A 23,417-nucleotide genomic window follows, 5' to 3' on the forward strand; every position below is an offset into this window, starting at 1 on the left:
AATTGATGCAGCCACTATGGAGAACCATATGGAGGTTCCTTAAAAAACTAAAAATAGAACTACCATATGACCCAGCAGTCCCACTACTGGGCATATACCCTGACCAAACCATAATTCAAAAAGAGGAGTCATGTACCACAATGTTCATTGCACTTCTATTTACAATAGCCAGGACATGGAAGCAACCTAAGTGTCCATTGACAGATGAATGGATAAAGAAGATGTGGCACATATATACAATTGAATATTACTCAGCCATAAAAAGAAACAAAATTGAGTTATTTGTAGTGAGGTGGATTGACCTAGAGTCTGTCATACAGAGTGTAGTAAGTCAGAAAGAGAAAAACAAATATCGTATGTTAACATATATATATGGAATCTAAAAGAAAATAAAGGTTCTGTAGAACCTAGGGGCAGGACAGGAATAAAGAAGTAGACATAGAGAATGGACTTGAGGACATAGGGAGGGGGAAGGGTAAGCTGGGATGAAGTGAGAGAGTGGCATGAACTTATATATACTACCAAATTTAAAATAGATAGCTAGTGGGAAGCAGCTGCATAGCACAGGGAGATCAGTTCCGTGCTTTGTGACCACCAGGACGGGTGGGATAGGGAGGGTGGGAGGGAGATGCAAGAGGGAGGGGATATGGGGATATATGTATGCATATAGCTGATTCACTTTGTTACACAGCAGAAACTAACACACCATTGTAAAGCAGTTATACTCCAATAAAGATGTTTTAAAATAAAGAGTTAATATTAAGGACCAGAGTTTCTCAAAGTTTGTTCCAGAAAAAAAAAATCATATTAGCAACATCAGAATTGCACGGAGTGCTTATTAAAAGTTGAAACATCTCAGTTTTCCCCAAGAACTAATAGCTTTTGGGGAAATAGATAGATAGATAGATAGATAGATAGATAGATAGATAGATAGATAGATAGATGATAGATAGATAGATAGAAGGGAGGAATAGAGACTAGGAACATGCATTTTTACATCCCACATGAATCTTACAGACACCAAGGTTTTGAAATTCACTGTAATAAAATATGACTGTGGGCAATATATGAGAACATAAACAAACAGACTGTATTTTCAAACTGTGGTTCATATGGCCAGGTTTCTAAGATAAAGTAATAACTGAAATAGTTTTATGGGATAATTCTGAACTGAAAATATTACTTTCAAGGTATATACTCTTGTGACAGAAGTGAAGTAGAGGTTTGTCTGGACAGGAGACAGTGTAGGGGGAGAGGGTCTATCATCTGAGGGATTAAATAAATGTTAATTAGTATAAAGATAATGAAGAGACTGGCAAGTTGCAATGTAGAGCTTGCTACATCTGAAAGTCATCAAGTTTAATCCAGAATTTAAGTTTTGTTGAATATTTAGCCTCTAGTTATAAAAATGCTACATTAACAGAATCACAGAATCATAGAACTGGAAGAGTCTTCAAAAGTCACCAAGTTCAATCATTTATTGCTATTGAATCAACATCACAAATCCTTAATATATTAAAGTCTATTTGTTCAGAAATTAAAAATTTTCTCATCTCAACTCAATGTCCATACTCAAGTGTGTTTTATACAAATATGAAAATCTAAAGGTAGATGATGTTAATTAGATAGATAGAAGAGAGGACTAATTTTCTTTATGTGCTGCTATTTATAAAGTTCTTTCTTTGCTTTTTAAATGTAGCAAATGATGAATTTTATAGAAAAGTATGAGTCACATCTGGCAAGCTATTTTTGATTTACTGAGCTTGGAATAGCTGCAAAAACACTTCCTTTTATAGACTTGTATAGTCAATCATTTGTTGCTTTCCTTGCAAATCAGCATTAGTTTTATATTACTAAGATTTCCCCCCATTTTACAGCATTAAAATGGGTCACAAAGCAATTCAGTTCAACTTTAAATTCAATCAAATTAAGAATATATTTATTGAGCAGTAGTTCTCTGCTAGCACTTTTCTATGTACTGCAGCAAAGCCCAAGTCTTTAACCACCACAAGCTTCTAACTTTACTTGAGGTCTCCCCCAAGCAAACTAAGAAATGATGAAGTAACAAAATAAAGCATTCTAGAATTTGGGCTGAAAGAAAATGGTTTTAATGGTTCAGAACTGGGAGGTGGCACTCAGTATTAGTAGGAAGATCTAAAGAGGGCTTCATGATAAAGATGAACACATGACTTAAGTTTTGATAGGCATTGAATAATTCTTCACCACTTCCATGACAAAAAATGTTTGAAAGTTGGAATGGGCATGATTACGCAGGGATCAGTGAAGGGGTAGTTTATGACTTAGATCTTTGAATCTCAGACTTTTATATATGTTACGTAGCAAAAAATGTAAGCCCTTTGAGCATAAAGACTACAAAGGTAAAATTGATAATGGAAAGGTTATAAATTATGGAGTTAGAAAAACCTCAATTCTCAATCTTGTTTTTGCAATAACGAACAGGGTTATCTGGAAATTTTACTTACATTCTTTGCGCTTGGCACTGGGTTTCTTTATAACAATGGGAATAATGAACCCTTTTTTTTTTTTTTTTTTTTGGTGGTACGCGGGCCTCTCACTGTTGTGGCCTCTTCCGTTGCGGAACACAGGCTCTGGACGCGCAGGCTCAGCGGCCATGGCTCACGGGCCCAGCTGCTCCGCGGCATGTGGTATCTTCCCGGACCGGGACACGAACCCGTGGTCCCTGCATCGGCAAGTGGACTCTCAACCACTGTGCAACCAGGGAAGCCCAATGAACCCTTTCTTGAAGGGCTGTAGTAAAGATTTAATGAGAGTAATAACACTGTACAGCAAATAATGAGTCAAAAATATAGACGGTCTTGTTGTAAGTATATGACCTGCACATAATAAGAGCCCAATATGTGTGATGTGGCTGGTAGGAAGATGATTCTGTAGGTAGTGGGACATCATTATGTTTTTTCAAGAATGTTAGGTACTTAAATCATAAGCATGGATAAGGTTACACAGGGAGAACATGTGGAGGAAAGTAGATTAAGGATGGAAACACAGGAAGAATCACAGAGTGGGAAAAGGAGGAGAATTTCACCAAGAAAACAGAGAATAAGCAGTCAAAAGTATGCAACGATATGCTTAGGAGAGCATGGGGGTATTGAAGGCAAGGGAATAGAAAATGCCAAAACATATAAGGTGTTCAACAGAATCTAATGTGTTAGAGAAGCCTGAAATTGTAAATACTGAAAAGTTTCCATTGGGTTGAGGCCATCATTAAGCTTCATAAGAACAGGTTCACCTGCTTGGCTGGGGAGAAAATCAAACTGCAAGAGGCTGAGGAATGAAGGAAAGTTGAGAAAATGCAGACAGTGAGTTCCTACTGCTTTTCAAGACTTTGCTGACAGTAGAAGAGAAAAAGCAAGGTAATTAGAAGGAATGCTGTATGAAGGTGGAAGGAGAGTCAGGAGCTTGAAACAGAAGTGTAGAGCAAAAACTGGTCTCCATGGAGTGAGCTGAGAATGGTTAGAAAGAATTAAGTAAAATGTAAATTGAGATATTTACAATCTACATTTAGTGTTAGGAAGTACATAAGATCTTTACCACTAATCATAGAAAACATGACAGAATTTTCTTAGATAAACGATGGTTGAGGAGGGATGTAGGAAGAAGAATAGGGAAGAAGAGAGGGATGCAGCTTTTTTTCTTTGCTTGAATAAATACCAGCAAAAAATGTATTACACTGATATTAATTGTAAATATAAACTCTATTAAAATCTTTTAGTGCCTGCATAGTATCCATAACAAAAATCAAGAAACAATTGAAGAGAGAAGGGGATCAATATGGAGAAGTAAGAGGACGTGGAGTTCACTGCCCCCTACAAACCAACAAATATATCGAAAATACATCTACATGTAGAAAAATTCTCATGGAAAATTAATCGGAAACTGGCAGAAGTATTCCTAAACAACCAAGCCTTTTAGAAAGACTCCATTTCCAGATAATCTGGTAGGACAGGGGGAAAAAAGCATCAAGTTGGGACCTTTGCCCCTGGGAGAGAACTAAGAGGAAAAGAAAGACCACCCGGGTAGAATGGGTGGGTCTAACCACAGACTGAGGTGCCGAGTCCTGGGGTCCTAAGCAGAGTAGACAAGACCCTGTGGCTGCATGGAGAACCACTGGGGCAGAAAGAAAGGCTGGAGAAGCCTAAACTCCACTCAAGAGGAGCAGTGCATGGGTGTTGGCTTGCCACCAGACAGAACAGAGAAAGGTCTGCCTTAGTGGCTGTGGCTTCACCACACTCCCCAAACCAACCTGAGTAAAAGTGAGGCCTCACTCACTCCACACCACAGCTTGGCACTGGATCTAGAAAGGCCAGTTCCTGGGAAATGATTCAATCTAGAAATGCAGAGGCTGCCCCTGGGCTCTGGGGTGTGCTCTAAGAGGGGCAGTGGTGGCCATTTTTGGTGATTACTGAAACGTGACCCAGAAGCTCAAACTTTTGAGGGAAGCACAGCCTCTTCAATTCCCATGACCACAATGCCCTGATGCCCAGTCCCAGCCAAGAGAATGCTCCAGCCCCATCTGCTCCATGCCATAACTTTGCACTAGGTCTGGAATGTCCACAACAGGGGAAAAGATGCTACCTTAGACTATGTCTGAGAGGAGCCACAGACACCTACATCAGACCACTGGAAGCACACAAACCTCACTTACTTCAGCACTCTCCTCCTTCAGGACAAAGCCTCCAGTGCGGGGAGAAGGAAAAGGAAACACTTAAAGGGAACAGAGCCACTTTGAGCCCAAACCTCAAGGATTCTGCTCCAGCAATGTGAGAGCAGACCCCACCTCTGACAAGACTGTGACTGCCACTGAGCAGAGAGCAAGTCTCACCTCACACCCTGTACAGGCTCTAGCTCCTCCAACATCAACCACACCCCCTATCAAGTTGACAGCTGCCAGCACATCCTGAGGAAAGAGGTGACTGACATCAGCATCAAATCCAGCCCTTGCACCAAAGACATTGGGCAAATGCAGTTTATGTAAGGATGTTCCCAAATAAAAACACCCCTTCAGGACCACAATAGGTAACTGTTTCTAAATTCATAGAAACAGAGAAAGTTAAGTAAAATAAAAGGCAGATGAGCTACTCTCAATTGAAAGAGCTAGAGAAAAACCCTGAAAAAATAATGAAACAGTCTAGCAGACAGGTAGATAATCAGTCTACCAGACTCTGAGTTCAAAAATCTGGTAATGAAAATGCTAACTGAATTAAGAGAGAGAATTGATCTAAACACATATTTTTAAAATTCTTTTCCATTATGGTTTATTACAGGATATTGAAAATAGTTCCCTGTGCTATACAAGAGGACCTTGTTGTTTATCCTTTCTGTATATATAATAGTTTGCATCTGCTAGACCCAAACTCATAATGCAACCCTTCCCTAAACTCTCCTTCCCTTTGGTAACCACGAGTCTATTCTCTATGTCTGTAAGTCTGTTTCTGTTTCACAGATAAGTTCATTTGTGCCATTTTTTAGATTCAACATATAAGTGATATCATATGGCATTTGTCTTTCTCTTTCTGGCTTACTTTACTTAGTATGATAATCTCTAGGTCCATCCATGTAGCTGAATATGGCATTATCTCATTCTTTTTTATGGATGAGTTTTATAGCTAACTATCTAGCTAGCTAGATAGCTAGATAGATAAAGAAGATGTGGTATGTATGACTTACCACATCTTCTTTATCCATTCATCTGTCGATGGACATTCAGTTTGCTTCCATGTCTTGGCTATTATAAATTAAGCTGCTATGAATATTGGGGTGCATGTAACTTTTTGAATTAGAGTTTTTATCATTTCCAGATATATGCCCAGGAGTGGGATCACTGGATCATATGGTAACTCTATTTTTTTAGTTTTTTAAAGTAGCTCCATACTGTTCTCCACAGTGGCTTCACCAATTTACATTCCCACCAACAGTGTAGGAGGGTTCCCTTTTCTCCACACCCTCTTCAGCAGTTGTTATTTATAGACATTTAAAATGATGGCCATTCTGACCAGTGTGAGGTGGTACCTCATTGTAGTTTTGATTTGTATTTCTTTAATAATTAGCAGTGATGAACATTTATTCATGTGCCTATTGGCTATCTGTATGTTTTCTTTGGATAAATTATATGCAGATCCTTTTAACAGGAACTAGAAACTATAAAGAAGACTCAATCAAAAATAGATTAATTCAATTTCTGAGATAAGAAGCACTCTAGAAGCAATGAATAGTCAACTAAATTACACAGAAGTATACATAGGTGATATGGAATATAGAATAACGGGAATCATCTAATCAGAGCAACAGAGAGAAAGACAAATTAAAAATGAAAGCAACATGGGAGTATATAGAATAATATAAAATGTGCTATACACATTATAGAGATCCAGGAAAAGAGAGAGAAAAGGGGATCAAAAATGTATTTGAATAAATTATGGTTGAAAACTTCTCAAACCTAACAAAGAAAACATATCCAGGTGTAGGAAGCACACAAAACATATCCAGGTGTAGGAAGCACAGAGGTTCTTAAGCAAGTCCTCTTGTCAGGCTCACCAAGAAGAAAAAAGGGAGTACCTAAATAAAATAAGTAATGAAAGAGGAGAAATAACAACTGATACCACAGAGATAAAAAAAATCATGAGAATACTATGAACAGTTATATGTCAAAAAATTGGACAACCTAGAAGAAATGGACAAATTTCTAAAAATATACAGCCTGTCAAGAATGAGTCAAGATGAAGCAGACAATCCAAGCAGATCAATCACTAAAAGTGAAATAGAATCTGTAATTTAAAAAAACTCCCAGCAAACAAATTACCAGGAATGGATAGCTTCCTGGAGGAATTCTACCAAACATAAAGAAGAACTTATACCTATCCTTCTCAAACAGGTCCAAAAAATTTAATGGGAGGGAACACTACCAAATTCATTCTATGAGGCCACCATTACCCTGATACCAAAATCAGACAAAGACACTACAAAAAAGAATATTACAGGCCAATATCTCTGATGAATATATATGCAAAAATTCTTAACAAAATATTAGCAAACCAAATCCAACAATACATAAAAAGGGTCATACACCATAATCAAGTTAGATTCATTCCAGTGTCACTAGGATGGTTTAATACATGTAAATTAAACAGTGTGATACACCACAGTAACAAAAGGAAAAACAAAAACCACATGATAATCTCAATAGATGCAGAAAAAGCATTTGACAAAATTCAACATCCATTCATGATAAAACTCTTATCAAAGTGGGTATACAGGGAACACACCTCAACATAATGAACATATTGTATTTAATTAAATTAATTAATTTATTTATTTTTGGCTGTGTTGGGTCCTCATTGCTGTGCACAGGCTTTCTCTAGTTGCAGAGAGCGGGAGCTACTATTCGTTTTGGTGGATGGCCTTCTCATTGCAGTGACCTCTATTGTCATGTTGCACAGGCTCTAGGCACATGGACTTCAGCAGCCATGGCACATGGGCTCAGTAGTTATGGCTTGCAGGCTCCAGAGTGCAGGCTCAGCAGCTGTGGCACACAGGCCTAGTTGCTTCGTGGCATGTGGGATCCTCCCGGACCAAGGATCAAATCCATGTCCCTTGCATTGGCAGGTGGATTCTTCACAACTGTGCCACCAGGGAAGTCCCCATATTGTATTTTGAATACAATAAGCTCAGAGGCAACATAATACTCAACAGTGAAAAGTTGAAAGCCTTCCCATTAAATTTGGGAACAAGACAAGAAAACCCACTCTCACTGCTTCTATTTAATGTAGTATTGGAAGTCCTAGCCATAGCAATCAGACAAGAAAAAAAAAGTATCCTAATTGGAAGGGAAGCAATAAAACTGTCACTATTTGCTGATGACATGATACTCTGTATAGAGAACAATAAAGTCTCCACCTAAAAACTATTAAAATTAAAATGAATTCAGCAAGGTAGCAGGATACAAGATTAATATACAGAAAATTTGTTGCATTTCTATACACTAATAATGAAATATCAGAAAGGAAATATAAAAAAGAAATCCCATTTAAAATCACATAAAAATACGTAGGAATATATTTAACCAAGGATGTGAAAGACCTATATGATAAGACAGTAAAACATTGATGAAGGAAATTGAAGATGATTCAAATAAATAGAAAGATATCCTTTGCTCTTGGATTGGAAGAATTAATATTATTAAAATGGTCATAGTACCCAAAGTGACTTACAAATTTAAAGTAATTTCTATCAAATGCCCAGGACATTTTTCACAGAACTAAAACAAATAATCATACAATTTATATGGAAACATAAAAGACCTAGAATTGCCAAAACAATACTTAGAAAAAAGAACCAAGCTGGAATTATAACCCTCCCAGACTTCAGACTATACTACAAAGCTGCAGTAATCAAAACAGCATGGTATTGGAACAAAAACAGACACATAAATTAATGGAATAGAATAGAGAACCCAGAGATAAACTCACACACCTATGGTCAATCAAACTTTGACAAAAGAGGCAACAATATACAATAGAGAAAAACCAGTTTTTACAATAAGTGGTGCTGGGAAAACTGGACAGCCACATGTAGAACAATGAGATTAGAACATTCCCTCACACTATATACAAAAATAAACTCAAAATGTTTTAAAGAACTAAATTAAGACATGAAACTATGAAACTCCTAGAAGAGAACATAGGTGGAGCACTCTGTCATAAATTGTAGCAGTATTTCCTTGAATCAGTCTCCTAAGGCAAAATAAATAAAAGCACAAATAAACAAATGGCATGTAATTAAACTTAAAAGATCTTGAACAGCAAAGGAAACCAGCAACAAAATGAAAACAAAACCTATGGAATGGGAGAAATATTTGCAAATGATGTAACAAATAAGGGGTTAATATTCAAAATAGAGGAACAGCTCATACAACTAATTATCAAAAAAAAAAAAAAACCAAACAATTCAATGAAAAATTGGCAGAAGAATAGACTTTTTCTAAACACATAGAGATGGCTAACAGGTACGTGGAAATATGCTGACCATTGCTAATTATTAGAGAAGTGCAAATCAAAACCACAATGAGTTATTACTTCACACTTGTCAGAATGGTTATCATCAAAAATTCTACAAATCACATATGTTGGAGAGGATGTGGAGAAAAGGGAACACTTTTACTCTGTTGGTGGGAATGTAAATTGGTGCAGCCACTATGAAAAACAGTACAGAGTTTTCTTAAAAAACTAAAAATTGAGCTACCATATATTCCAGCAATCCCACTTTCAGTTATATATCCAGAAGAAACAAAAACACTAATTCAAAAAGATACATGCAATGTTCATAACAGAGCTATTTACAATAGTAAAGATATGGAAGCAACCCAAAGCCCCACTGACAGATGATTGGATTAATAAGAGTGGTATACAATGGAATATTACTCAGCCATAAAAAGAATGAAATACTACCATTTTCAGCAATGTGGATTGTCCTAAAGAATATTGCACTTTGTGAAATTTCAGACAGAGAAAGAGAAATACTATATGATATCACATATATGGAATCTAAAATAGAAATAAATGTATATACAAAACAGAAACAGATTCACAGACATAGAAAACAAACTTGTGGTTATCAAAGTGGAGAGGGGAGGAAGGGATGGACAAACTAGGGGCATAGGATTAACAGAAACAAACTTCTATATATAAAATAAGTAAGCAACAAAATATACTATTTACCATAGGGAATTATACACATTATCTCGTAGTAACCTATAATGGAATATAATCTGCAAAATACTGAATCACTATGCTGTACACCCAAAATTAACAAAATATTGTAAATCAACTATACTTCAATAAATAATAAAAAGCAAATTTCAGAAATTTAAGTACCATATAAGGCTCTGAAACAAGCAAAATTAAATTATTTTGTTTAGGCTTCACATATGGTTTCAAAAATGCAAGGGAATGATAACTCACCATTCAGAGCAGTGGGAAGGTAGGAGGATAGGATAGAGGAATCACACACGAGTCATCTCAGTGGTATTAATAATTTTCTAGTTAAGTTGGGTGATGGGTTTACTGATGTTTATAATCTTGCTCCATAACTTACATATACTGCTGTGTCTATGAAATACTACTACAGGCCTCTCACTGTTGTGGCCTCTCCCATTGTGGAGCACAGGCTCCGGACACGCAGGCTCAGCGGCCGTGGCTCATGGGCCCAGCTGCTCCGCGGCATGTGGGATCTTCCCAGACCGGGGCATGAACCTGTGTCCCCTGCATCGGCAGGCAGACTCTCAACCACTGCGCCACCAGGGAAGCCCTAAGGGCCTTTTTAATAACACTAGCTCCTCAGAGTAGAACCTTTCCTCTGTCCAGGTAATTAGAGTTCCACACATGTTCAGAGCATTAAACCCTTGCATTTTCTGCAGTTCCCTTTGCCTAGAAAGCACAGATTGTCCCTGTGACTTGTGTTCCCTGATGTCACTTGTAACAATCAACCTATTTGTTAACATTTCTTAGTTAATACTTCCAGTTACACTTTTTACTATCCATTCTCTTCCAGGGAAAAGGATTTTAAATGTTTTTGTGTATCTTCTATTACCGGATATTTCCATTTAGTTCATTTAAAGATTAATGTTATGAAAACATTTTGAATGTAATATTAATAACTCCTGGGCTTAAGGATTAAAAGTTTTGGTTTTGAAGCCAGAATTCTTGGTTCAAACTCCATCTTCATCATTAACTAGAGTTATGACTTTGGGCAAATTAGCCTCATTATACTTCCATTTTCTCATGTATAAAGTGGAAGTAATAAAAAACCTATTCATAGAGATATCCTATATTTAAAGTAATTTATAAACTTTAACCACTTAAAAGAGTGGCTGGCATCTAGTAAGCTTTTAATTCATGCTAGTTATTATTTTGTGCATGTCACTCATTTGCTAAAATAAAGCTTTTAAAGAGAAATTCTTCCTCCCACCCCAATTTTGAATCCTTTTAAAAATATTTGAACAAAAGAGAATAGTTTAAAAATTGTTACAAAAATGGATGAACCTAAAAATCATTATGCTAAGTGAAAGAAGCCCGTTGTGACAGACTACATGTTATGATTCCACTTGTATGAAATGTCTAAAAGAGACAAATTTGTAGACAGAAAGCAGAACAGTGGTTCCCTAAGGTTCTGGGTAAGAGCAAGAAATAACAAAATGGAGGTGATGAAAATGTTCTAAAGTTGGATTATGGTGATAATTATACAACTCTGTAAATTTACTGAAATTATTGAATTGTACACTTATAAATTTTTTAAGGAATATTTTCAGAGTTTTTACTTTAACAGAACCTTTATCTGGATGGGTAAAATCTGATTAAACTCTCATATTTGAATGTAGTCCAAAATCCAGCCACATACTGTTATGTGTGCAATGCAGAGACTATGTCTTACGTTACTTGGGGGAAGGTTGATTTTATTAAGTCTTACTGTTCAAGAATATACTATAGCATTTGAATTAAAAAATAGAATTGGAGAAAGGGAGTTATTTAAGTTTAAATGGGGACTCTATTAAATTTTTTTCAATATATGTTTTCTTCTTTGCACAACTAAGTTTACAAAACCAACAACCTTGTCCTCCAGGGAAGAAATACTACACTATTTCTTTGAGAAAAAAATGTTTAGGCACAGTACCCATGATATCTAAGAGAATTTAGAAGGAGCCATGAAACACAGAAGAGAATTCTATCCTCTGAATACTAAAACACACACACACCCCAAAATCCTAAAATAAAACAAATAAGAGAACAAAGGAAAATAAGCATCATATTTGTAACTTCTGTCACATAAATTGAAAAACAAAATTTCTGACCATTCATTTCCATTAAGGATCCAACTTCTCTATTAGAAACAACTTTGACCTCAGGCAAGATTCCACTTGGTTTATTACAGTCCTCTTTCCCATTCACTAAAATCTATTCAAATTTCTTCCCTTTCTGACATATGTTTTGCAGTATGTTGATATTCACTTGGAAATAGCTGTTTTCCTAGATTCTAATGATGTCTAAGCCAGCAGCTGCAAGCTCACTGAGAATACAGCAAATGTGTGTGCACAGTACAAAATTCTTCCAATTAGGACTGCTGCTTAATTGGCAAGTTTGATGTCACATAGCATGACCACTGCATTATATTTAAATCTGAATTCCATGGAAATGTAGATATTTAAGAGCTTATTAGAGTATTTGATGGGAGATGAAAGAAAAAAATAGTTCATGTGTTTGACGGAAACAAATATGACTCGATTTTAACATTATTATTTTCTTAAACTACTTGAGCAGTGTAGCAAACTGGTTAAGGGTGTCAGCTCTGGAGTTAGAAATGGATAAGAATTCTAGTTATTCATCTTGGCAAGTCATGTGATCTTAGACAAGATTCTTAACCCATCTGAGCTTTAGTTTTTCTATAGGTAAACTAGAGATAATGAAAGCATATAACCCTTAGGTTGTTTAAAGTTTAAATGAAATGATAAATATCAATCACTAAGCATAGCAACTATTAGATAGGAAGTTCTCAATGAATTATAGCTACTATAATTATCCAGTCAAGGACAAGGAAAATATTCCAGGTTTTTTTTAAATTCAATGCTATACATTACAGACTCAATAAATACTATTAAATTTAAATTTTTTCTCTTTTAAAATTTATTTCAGTTGATTTTAATGCCAGCTTGGAATAAAATATGTATTTTTGAACTTATGAGCACATATTTTTGTGTCTGGCTTCAGAATCCCTTTATTCCCTCTATAGATATAACTTCCAGTCTTTCTCTTCGTCCTTTCATACTGACTCCTCTTTGTGCCTTTGTGGATGTGATGGTGCTGATGGTGGTCAGGGTTTTTAGAAGCAGGAACATCCACAACATTTCCTCATACAGTGGAAGAATCATCAGTTTTTCTCATTAGTTATGATGAAGGACCATCTGCTGCCACAAAACTGTCATGGTCTGATTTTACTTTACTAGTCTAATCAAGCTCTCAGTGCCTACATTGATGCTCCTTCCCTGACTAGGAGTTTATATGATTAGCTAATACTCACACAGACAACAGTCAGACTTGATGGCAATTACTAGTCATCCCCTGACAGGATCATATTTCTCATCCAGCTGTTCAGACTTGGTGACAATGTTACCCCTTGAAATTTCTAGTGACCTTTGTTCCAATATGTACAATCTTAGCTGTCCTTAATATCTGTCTCTGAACTCTACAAGTACAAATCCTCAATGATCAACCCCACACCAACATCACTACACACACTGTTACCATCCTCACTATGGCAAAAGAAGAAATAAACAAATTGAAATGGCTTAAAATGAAGGTCCTCATTTGCTTAGCCATAAAGGGGATGAAAATCCACATTATTTTCTAATATAGAGCCCATGTAAGCCAAACAGCAAGACCAAACCCCACAAGTTAATAAAAAACTTGGCAGAATTTTCCAGAAGTGTTGCCTGTTATGTCTTATGATCCCAGGACCATTCCCATTATCAAAATTGTTGTGACTCCAAAGAAATCAGGAAGACTGAGAAGCCATCTTCCATGCCTATCAGAGGAGGGAATAGTCCACTTGCTGCCTCATTCAAATATTAAGAAGAATAGATAATCATCCAAGATCTTTTTTATATATATAAATGTTTATTTGTCCTATATCGGCTAAAACTGTAGAGAGATCTAAATAAGGATAAAACTCTATCATAATAAAGAGAAAAGAGCTAATAAATTGATCTCAAGCAGAGGGTGGGTATTGCCGGATAGAAAGTCTGTGTGAAGAATTACTGCACTCCCATTTTCTGTCAACAAGAGTGTTTCTAAAGACTCCACTTACCTTCAATAATTTAACAATGTTTATCTTCTCTATAAAACTCAATGTCAGAGAAGAATAGAGGAAAATGTGAGTGGAAAATACGTATATTGGATTTAGATCCTAAAAGTACTGTGTGTATTGGCTATGGTTACAAGATTGATTTATAACTACAATGATAGATTAATAGTGGATAGATAGGTAGGTAGAGAGAGAGATAATTATTGCTGGAATAATTGAAATGTTTTTCTTTGCTGTAATTTTTAAATGAATTATTTTTTTAAATTTCCAAATCATATATTTGCATGTTGGTGCATTTACCATCATTTTACCAAGTGATAAATGACACTTTTCATGAACAAGCTTGAAAACCATTTTTAACTTAGTCTACAGTGACCCGGAATCTTCAGACCTTCCTGCAACATTCCTACAACTGTCACCAGATAACATTATAAATAAAGTATGCAAACTGTAATCCTTTAAAATGTACCCTGGAATATCATGTGATACTCTAACATGGTTCTGAGTTTATTATTTGTGATAATTGGCCTTTTGAGATCTGAGGGTTACTCTTAAGGAAATTTTAATGATTTATATTATTTCCTAACTTCATCATATATAGTCTTACTTCACATAATATATAGATGCAATTAGCTTTAATTTTTGCACAGAACTAGTTAAGACTTTTCCCCAAAGAAAATTCTTCCTTTTGAGAAGTTAACATTGTAGAACTTCTAGAGTTCACACTATTGGTTATCCTCTACACTTCCGTGTTTTCCCTTCTGCTTTCTAAAATCACCCAGATTTTATTCAACTATCCACCCTTTTCTCCACATGAATAAGGAAAAAAAAAGAACCCATTTAAAATATCAGACAGGGCTTCCCTGGTGGCGCAGTGGTTGAGGGTCCACCTGCCGATGCAGAAGACATGGGTTCGTGCCCCAGTCCGGGAGGATCCCGCATGCCACGGAGCGGCTGGGCCCGTAGGCCATGGCTGCTGAGCCTGCGTGTCCAGGGGCCTGTGCTCCACAACGGGAGAGGTCACAGCAGTGAGGGGCCCGCGTACCACAAAAAAAATAATAATAAAATAAAATAAAATAAAATAAAATATCAGACAGTGGGTTTTGATGAGCCCAAGATAATCATGGTAATCTCACTGTGCTTTGCCGTAATTGATTAATTGATTTAGGCTTGAATGTGTGATTCTGATGGAGACATAAGGACAAATCTGTTAAGGGATGGCAAAAAGGAGTCCCTCCTTCTTAATAAAGAGATAAAGTAAGAGACAACCCTTCTTTGTACTTTGGCTATTATGCTTTTTATATGTGATACCTGCAACTGCTGAAATTAGTTACAGGTAAACCCATCTAATAGAGGTTAGATCTCTGACGTGCTGGACCTGGGGCCTATATATCCTCCTATATGAGATAACAAATTCCTACATTAATTAAATCAGTTTCAGATGGGCTTTTATTATAATTTAAAAATCCAATTCTTTGACCTTTAAAATTCAGTGGAAAGGCTACTCAAATTGCAAACACTCAAGAAATTACACTTAGGTTAACTGCAGCAGAAAACAAATTGGATGATGGAAGTGAACATTAGCTATAATTAGGAACTCAAAGCACATTTGGCAAATTCAGTAAAGCTACCATTTGTAAGTGTTTCTGTCACTTTGATTTCAAGTTAAAAGTTAAAAAGCTACAGGAATACCTATATTGTGGTATGTTGATGATACATTATTTATTTATATTCATTAATAAAGATTGATTTAAGTGCAACTCTCATTCAATAAAATATATCAAAAATTAAATGACTGGATTCAGCATTCAGATAGAATTTATAAGTTTTTAGCACTCAGAACTTATAATCTAGTTGGAAAATATATGAGCCATTCATTTAAAACAACAGCAATCAAAATGCCATCAGATTATAATTACTCAAAAATGTGTCAAAGACTATAAAAGCTATGGGAGTACAGGGTTGTCAATGAAAGATGCAGAAGTCTCTGAAAATGCCATGTAAGGGGTAGATATTAGACACTGGAAAGTGAAACACTCACTATAATTTGTAATACGTGATATGAAGGTGTAAAAATCAGAACACTGTTACAGAAACTATCTCATGGTACAGGAGTGCTTCTTGTCAGTTTCTATAAATAAAATCAATATTCTCCCAGTCATATAGCCTGGGAATCACTTCTCTCTTTACTAGGTTTACTACAGTCAGTTTACTGAGTTGTTTCAATTCTTCCTGCATGGTGTTTTTCATTCTTCCTCTTTGTTTCCACTACAGAAAATTTTCCCACTGCTGAAAGCTTCCTAACTAGGATTGATGTTTTCACTCCGTATGGTTTTCTGTCCTTCTTCTGGTCACCTTCAAATTAATATTTCTAAAATACTGATGTCAGCTTTTTTACTTCTCCTCAAAACCTCCTATGAATCCTTGTTGCCTGCAGGAAATGATATAGAATGAAAATTATTATCCCTTCTATTAAATTCTTTATAGTCTGGTAGGAAATTACAGAAAAACACAAACATAAGTACAACAAATTATTAAAGAATTTCTGATAGAAGCTTGCTCCTAGTAGAAAATATCTTTGTGATTGACCACATTAAAGTCCTTATCCAGGCAAAACTATTCATTAACCCTCTCTAGCCAAATAACTTTGCACTTCTTCATTAATACATTTTTCCATAAAACATTTATTTTCTCTGGAAAATTCACTCTACCTAATTTATTCACTAATCCTTAACAATTCTTCAATGCTTATTCACAATTTAGCTTTCTCCTCATTTTGAAACCTCTTATTCTTAATATGGATTCAGCAAACCTCTTTCTAGTCATCCCCTGTGTTAGAGAGCATTGCACTTTAGAGAACAGCTTGTTCTATTTATAAACAGTTTGAATTATCAGCACGAACTTGTTTAATGGAACCAAAATTTACTTTTTTCTGTCAGTTTTAGTGGACTATTACAATGTAGCATTAAGTAAAATAATTTTTCTTTTTTATAACAACCATTTAAATATATGAAAATATCATTTTGACAGCCCTATATTTTGTCTTTTCTAGGCCAGCTATCAATAACAGATTTGTTTCTCAAATGATGTTCTTTCTAGACTCTTCACTATTTGATCGTTTTTACTTCAGGAATTAATTATGGAATTGTTAACATATCTCCTAAAATAAAAATAGTGTCCAGGATATCTGCTTTTGACTATGACAGATGAGCTTATAATACCACAACTGTTCCAAATATGAAAAGTAGGAAAACTTAGCAAAGTAGTTTGTATGCCACTTATTTTAAGAATTCTGTTTCCTAAGAAAGCAAAAGACTTAAGGGAAAAGATCAAAGACAGAAAGAAAATATAAAGAGATGAACCAAAACTTTCAAGTGTTACTTCCCATCAAGGAAATTGTCACTACTGAGTTTTAGCTGAGAAGCCAAATTCTGAGAAAAGAAAAGGCTTCCTGCAGCAACATGGACCTAGAGATTATCATAATAAGTGAAGTCAGACAGAGAAAGATAAATATCATATGATATCACTTATATGTGGAATCTAAAAAATGATACAAATGAACTTATTTACAAAATAAGAAATAGACTCACAGACATAGAAAACAAACTTATGGTTACCAAAAGGGATAGCAGGGAGTGGGAGGGAGATAAATAAGGAGTTTGGGATTAATATATACATACTACTATATATATAATAGGTAAAAAACAAGGATGTACTGTATAGTGCAGGGAATTATACTCAATATTTTGTACTAACCTATAATGAAAAAGAATCTGAAAAAGAATATATATATATATATATATATATATATATATATATATATATATATACACACATATACACATATATGTAAAGAAAAAAAAAAAGCTTTCTAAGAAACTGAATCTGTGCAGGGCACTAAGCAGTCACATGGGGCTGCTGAGAGAAATTGGAGTTCAAAGCTAGCCAAAGAGGAGATGTCCTGGTAAAATGCCAGCCTCTCAGTTGAGACCTCTGAAGGTCCACAAACAATAGTAAGAACAAAGTTCAAATAGAATGACTTTCAAATAATCTGAAGTGAATAGCTTCAATCTAAGCATATATTATAGTGATGTGCCTCTTCTTTAAATGACTGTCAAGAAGAAAAAATAAAATTTTAAAAAATCATCTTTAAATAAAAATAGTGATACCAAGACTAAAATAATAGTAAACTAACTCTATATGTTTTCATACCAAATGACTGGCATTTAATAAAAATTCACCAAGTCCAGCAGAAAACAAAATGATGAAAAACTAAGAGAAAAAAAATGAAATAGAAACATGAGATTAAAGATATTTCTGTATCCAGAAGCAGACTTTAAAATAGTTTTGATCAATTTGTTCCTGAAAAAGAATAACACTGTGAAGAATTTAGGCAAAGTGAAATCTTTAAAAAACAGACTGAACACAAACACTGAAATTAAATATATAATACCATTTAAAATCACTCAAAAGCTTAAAATATTGTATAAAATATGTACAGTACTTGTATGCTGACAATCTCTAAATGCTGATGAAAGAAATCAAAGAAAATCTGAATAAATGGAGAGACATACTATGTTCATGGATTGAAAGGCTCAATATGGAAAAGATGTCTATTCTCCACCCAAATTTTATACACTTAATGTAATTCCTATCAAAATCCCAGCACATTTTTGTAGATATAGACAAGTATTATTCTAAAATTTATATTGAAAGGCAAAGGAACCAGAATAAAATAATTTTGAAGAAGAAAAGGAAGAATCAGTCTACCTAATTTTAAATTTTATTATATAGCTACAGTAATCAAGACTGCATGACATTGTTAGAGAAATAGACACTTTGATAAATGGAACTGTAAAAAGAACTCAGAAATAGATCCAACCAAATATGCCTAACTGATTTTAACAAAGGCATAAAAACAATTCAATGGAGGAAAGATAACCTTTTCACCAAATGGTACTGGTAGATATGGACATCCATAGGCAAAAAACAACCTCAATCTAAGCCTCACACCTTATACAAAAACTCAAAATAAACCACAGAATTAAATGTAAAAGTATAAATCAATATGGAAAAAATTGGGAGAAAATATGTGGGCTCTAGGGCTAGACAAACAGTCCTTAGACTTGGCATCAAAAATATGGTCCATAAAAGGAAAAAAAAAAAAAGATAAATTGGACTTCATCAAAATTAAAAACTATTACTCTGCAAAATACCCTGTGAGAGTATGAAAAGACAAGCAACAAACTGAGAAAAAAAATATTTGCAAAATACATATCCAAGAAAGTACCAATTTCTATACAATAAAAGAATTCTCAAGCTCAACAGTTTAAAAAATATCCAATTAGAAATTAGGCAAAAGACATAAAAAGACATTTCCTTGAAGAGGATATACTGATGGCAAGTAAACACATGAAACAATGTTCAACGTCAGCAGCCATAAGAGAAATGCAAATTAAAACCACAATAAGGCCCTACTGTATAGCACAGGGAAGTCTACTTAGTATTCTGTAATAACCTATATGGGAAAAGAAGAAAAGGAATGGGTATATGTATATGTATAAATGAATCACTTTGCTGTACACCTCAAACTAATACAATATTGTAAATCAACTATACTCCAATATAAAATAAAAAATTCAAAAAGAGTAAACGACTCTTTTTTCTATGAATTTATATACATAAATATATTTTATATAAATGAGAATAATTTTCAATTAAAAAAGACAACAACAAGTAAGGTGTCACTACACAACTATCAGAATGGCTAAAATTAAAAATAGAGGCAACACCAAATGCTGGAGAAGATATAAAGATAATGGATCACTCATACATTTCAGTAAGAATGTAAAATGGTACAGTCATTCTGGAAAACAATTTGGCAGTTTCCCAAAGGTTACATACTATATTATTCCATTGGTTAACATTCTTGAGATTAGAAAATTATAGAAATGGAGGTTAGATTACTGGTTGCCACGGGGGAAGGAGAGGATTGAAGTGGGAAAGAAGTGGATATGGCTACAAAAGAACAACATGCAAGATTCTTGTGTTGATGGAAATACTCTGTATCTTGATTGTATCAGTGTCAATATTGTGTCTGTGATATTATACTATTGTTTTACAAGATATTACCATTGGGGGAAACTGGGTAAATGGTACACTGAACCTCTCCATACTGCCTTTTACAACTGCATATGAATCTATGACTGTCTCAAAAAAGATATACTAATATCAATATAAGTGTAATTTAAGGCATAAAGCATTATTTGAGATGCTTAAGATTATTTGAGATAAATAGGGTTACAAGCGAAAATACAGCATTTCTAATGGTGCATGATTCTGTTAAGTTAGTCTCAAAATACACAAAGCAAAAACTTCAGTCCTATAAGGAGAAATAACTAACTCACTCACAATCATCGTTGGAGATTTTAACATGCAGTTCTCAATAACTGATAGATCAAGTAGACCATCATGCAGAATACTACATGATTAAATAATATAATGTAATTGACATAGAACACTACATAAATGAAATACAGAAACATATTTTCTCAAATGCACGTGAAACATTTATGAAAAACTATATTATGCTGCCATAAAAATGTCTCAACAAATGTTATAAAATTACATAGAATGTGTACTCTGACCATACAATAATTATTTTAGAAATCAATAACATAAATTGAAAATCTCTAAAAAATATAACCAATAACTTATAAATATCTCATGAATCAAATAAGAAATCACAATAAAACATAGTAAATATTTTGGATTGATTGATGTAAATGGCAATATTGTCCACAAGGGTAATATTTAAATATTTGATATAATTTTTATATAGCAGTTATATATGTAATACATTTTAAATATAAATATTTTAAAATATTAACAACTATAGCACTAAAAACATCAAATATCTTAGAAGAAACATAACAAAAGAAAACCCAACAAACAGTAAAATATAACACATTAAAAAAAAAAAATCAGTGAACTGCTTCCAGTCTATCAAGTTTATTGATTGGAACAAACAATATAAAAATATTCTCCCAAATTTATATCAATTCAGTGCAGTTACAATAAGAATCCTAGACAACTTGGGTTTATGGCATGTCTGAAAATTGACAATTTTAAAATTTATTTGGAAAAAAGAGAGTAGGCAAGATAGCAGAGTAGGAAGAGCCTGAGCTCACCACATTCCACAAGCACATCAATATTACAGCTATTTACAGAGCAACTTTCAATAAGAACAACATGAATACTAGCAAAAAAAAAAGTCTTCTAAACTAAAGATATAAAGAAGGAACCACAATCAGACGTCTAGGAAGGACAGAGGCATGGTATAGTCAAAGTGAGTCAAAGCTCTAAGTGAGAAACCCTCAAATGGGAGGATAATTACAATTACAGAGGTTCTCCCCAAAGAGCAAAGTGTTTAAGCCCCACATTCCTTGGCCTGGGGCTCCTGCAGCAGAAAAACAAACCCCTACAAAGTTTAGCTTTTAAGGCTAATGGGGGTTACTTTCAGTAGAGCCAGAGGGCTGTAGAAAATAGAGACTTTACTCTTAAAGAATGTACACAAAATCTCACTGTCAGACCCAGGGAAGAAGCAGTAATTTAAAAGTAGCCTAAGTCAGACCTCCTTGCTGATCTTGGAGTGCCTGCCAGAGAGGCAGGAGATAACTGGGACTCACCCTGTGCACATAGATGCTGACAGTAGCCTCCTGGGGGAGTTCATCCTATTGTGAGGACACTGATACTAGCAAGCAGCATTTTGGAATGCTCTCTCTAGCTTATAAGCTCTGGTGCCAGACCCACCCACCATCCAGTTTCTACCAGTCCTTGGACATACCAGGCCAGGCAGTTAGCTGGGCAGGGACACAGTCTGACCCAATAGCAGGCAGGCTGCAATAGGGACCCCAGAGACCCCAAACACCCCAGGAACATGCTCCACTCACCAGAAAACAGACACTAAATCTGGGAGTTCCAGGGACCTTGCAGCCAGAGGCCCTAGGACCCAAGCCCATCAACCAAAGGGGTGGCACTAATGCTAGGACACACTGGGTTCTAGCCTAACTCATCAGGGTGCTGACACCAGCTCCAGGAAACTCCAAATACCACAGTTACATACCCCAGGACCCTGCTTCACCCACCAGTGAGTGGACACCAGCTCAAGGAACCCATGGGATGAAGCCCTTCCTACCAGTGGGCCAATATCAACTCTCAGACTCCCAGGGCCCTGCAAACAAAGACCCTCGGTCTGGCTCCTCCCACTAATGGGCATACAGAAGTTCTGAGATACCCAGGGCAGACAGATAAAGACCCCAGGACTTGGCTCCAGAAAGCAGTGGGAAGGTACCAGCTCCAGTATCCCCTGAGCCCTACTCTGCACATGAGCAGGGCAATATCAGCTCTGGGACCATTGAACCCCTCAGCCAGCTGCCCCAGGAGCAGGTCCAAACCATCAGTGAGCAGAAACCAACTCTGAGACTTCCAGCCATGTCAGGTACCAGCCTCGCCTACCAGCAGGCTGTCACCAGCCCTTCATTAAGACCTAACATGTCATGGTTCTGCCCATAAGCAGGCAAACACTAACTCTGGGAACTCCAGCAACACAGCCAGCCATGCCAGGACTAAGCTCAGCTGACCAGTGGGCCAACAGTAGCCCTGTGAACCCACAGGGCCCCACAACTGACTGCTTCATGATCCAACCCTGCCCACCAGCAGGACTGCACCACCCAGCACCCCCTGAGCTGTGCAGCCAGGCTTGTCAGAACCTGTGCCTTTCCACCAGCTTCCAGCAGCCTCTGCACTAGAAACGGCCTAGCAACCAACCAGACTGGGGGACAGCCATGCTTACCAAAACAGCCATAGTAGTCGGCCTAACAATACAGAAGGGCCCATGCACTCCACAGAGACAGAACCCTAGAGCATACAGCTCTGGTGAGGAGAGGGGGTGCAATGCTGGGTCCCATGGGACATCTCAAACATACTGCCACTTCTCCAAGATCAAGAAATGTAACCAAACTACCAAATACATAGAAATAAAAACAGAATTAGGCAAAATGAGGTGACAGGAATATGTTCCCAATGAAGGAACAATATAAAACCCAAGAAGAAGAAGTAAATGAAGTGGAGATCAGTGATCTATACAATACAGAGTTCAAGATCGTAAAGATGCTCATAAAGATCATAAAGATGCTCAAAGAACTCAGGAGAAGAATGGCTGAACAGAGTTTTAATAAAGAGTTAGAAAATATAAAGAAGAACTAAACAGAGCTAAAGATAAAATAAATGAAATTAGAAAATATACTATAAGGAATCAATAGATTAGATGATGCAGAGGAAAGGATTCATTCAAAAACTGGAAGACAAGGTAGTAGAAAACACTGAAGCTGAACTAAAAAAGGGAAAAAGAATTTTAAAAATGAGAGCAGCTTAAGAGACCTCTGAGACAACATGAATGTATGAATGTTCACATTACAGGAATCCCAAAGGAAGAGGAGAGAGAAAGGGACAGAGGACATATTTGAAGA

This window comes from Aethalodelphis obliquidens, unplaced genomic scaffold (genome assembly GCF_003676395.1).
Source record: "Aethalodelphis obliquidens isolate GAN/ISIS:26980383/991018 unplaced genomic scaffold, ASM367639v1 scaffold93, whole genome shotgun sequence".
NCBI classification, from domain to species: domain Eukaryota; kingdom Metazoa; phylum Chordata; class Mammalia; order Artiodactyla; family Delphinidae; genus Aethalodelphis; species Aethalodelphis obliquidens.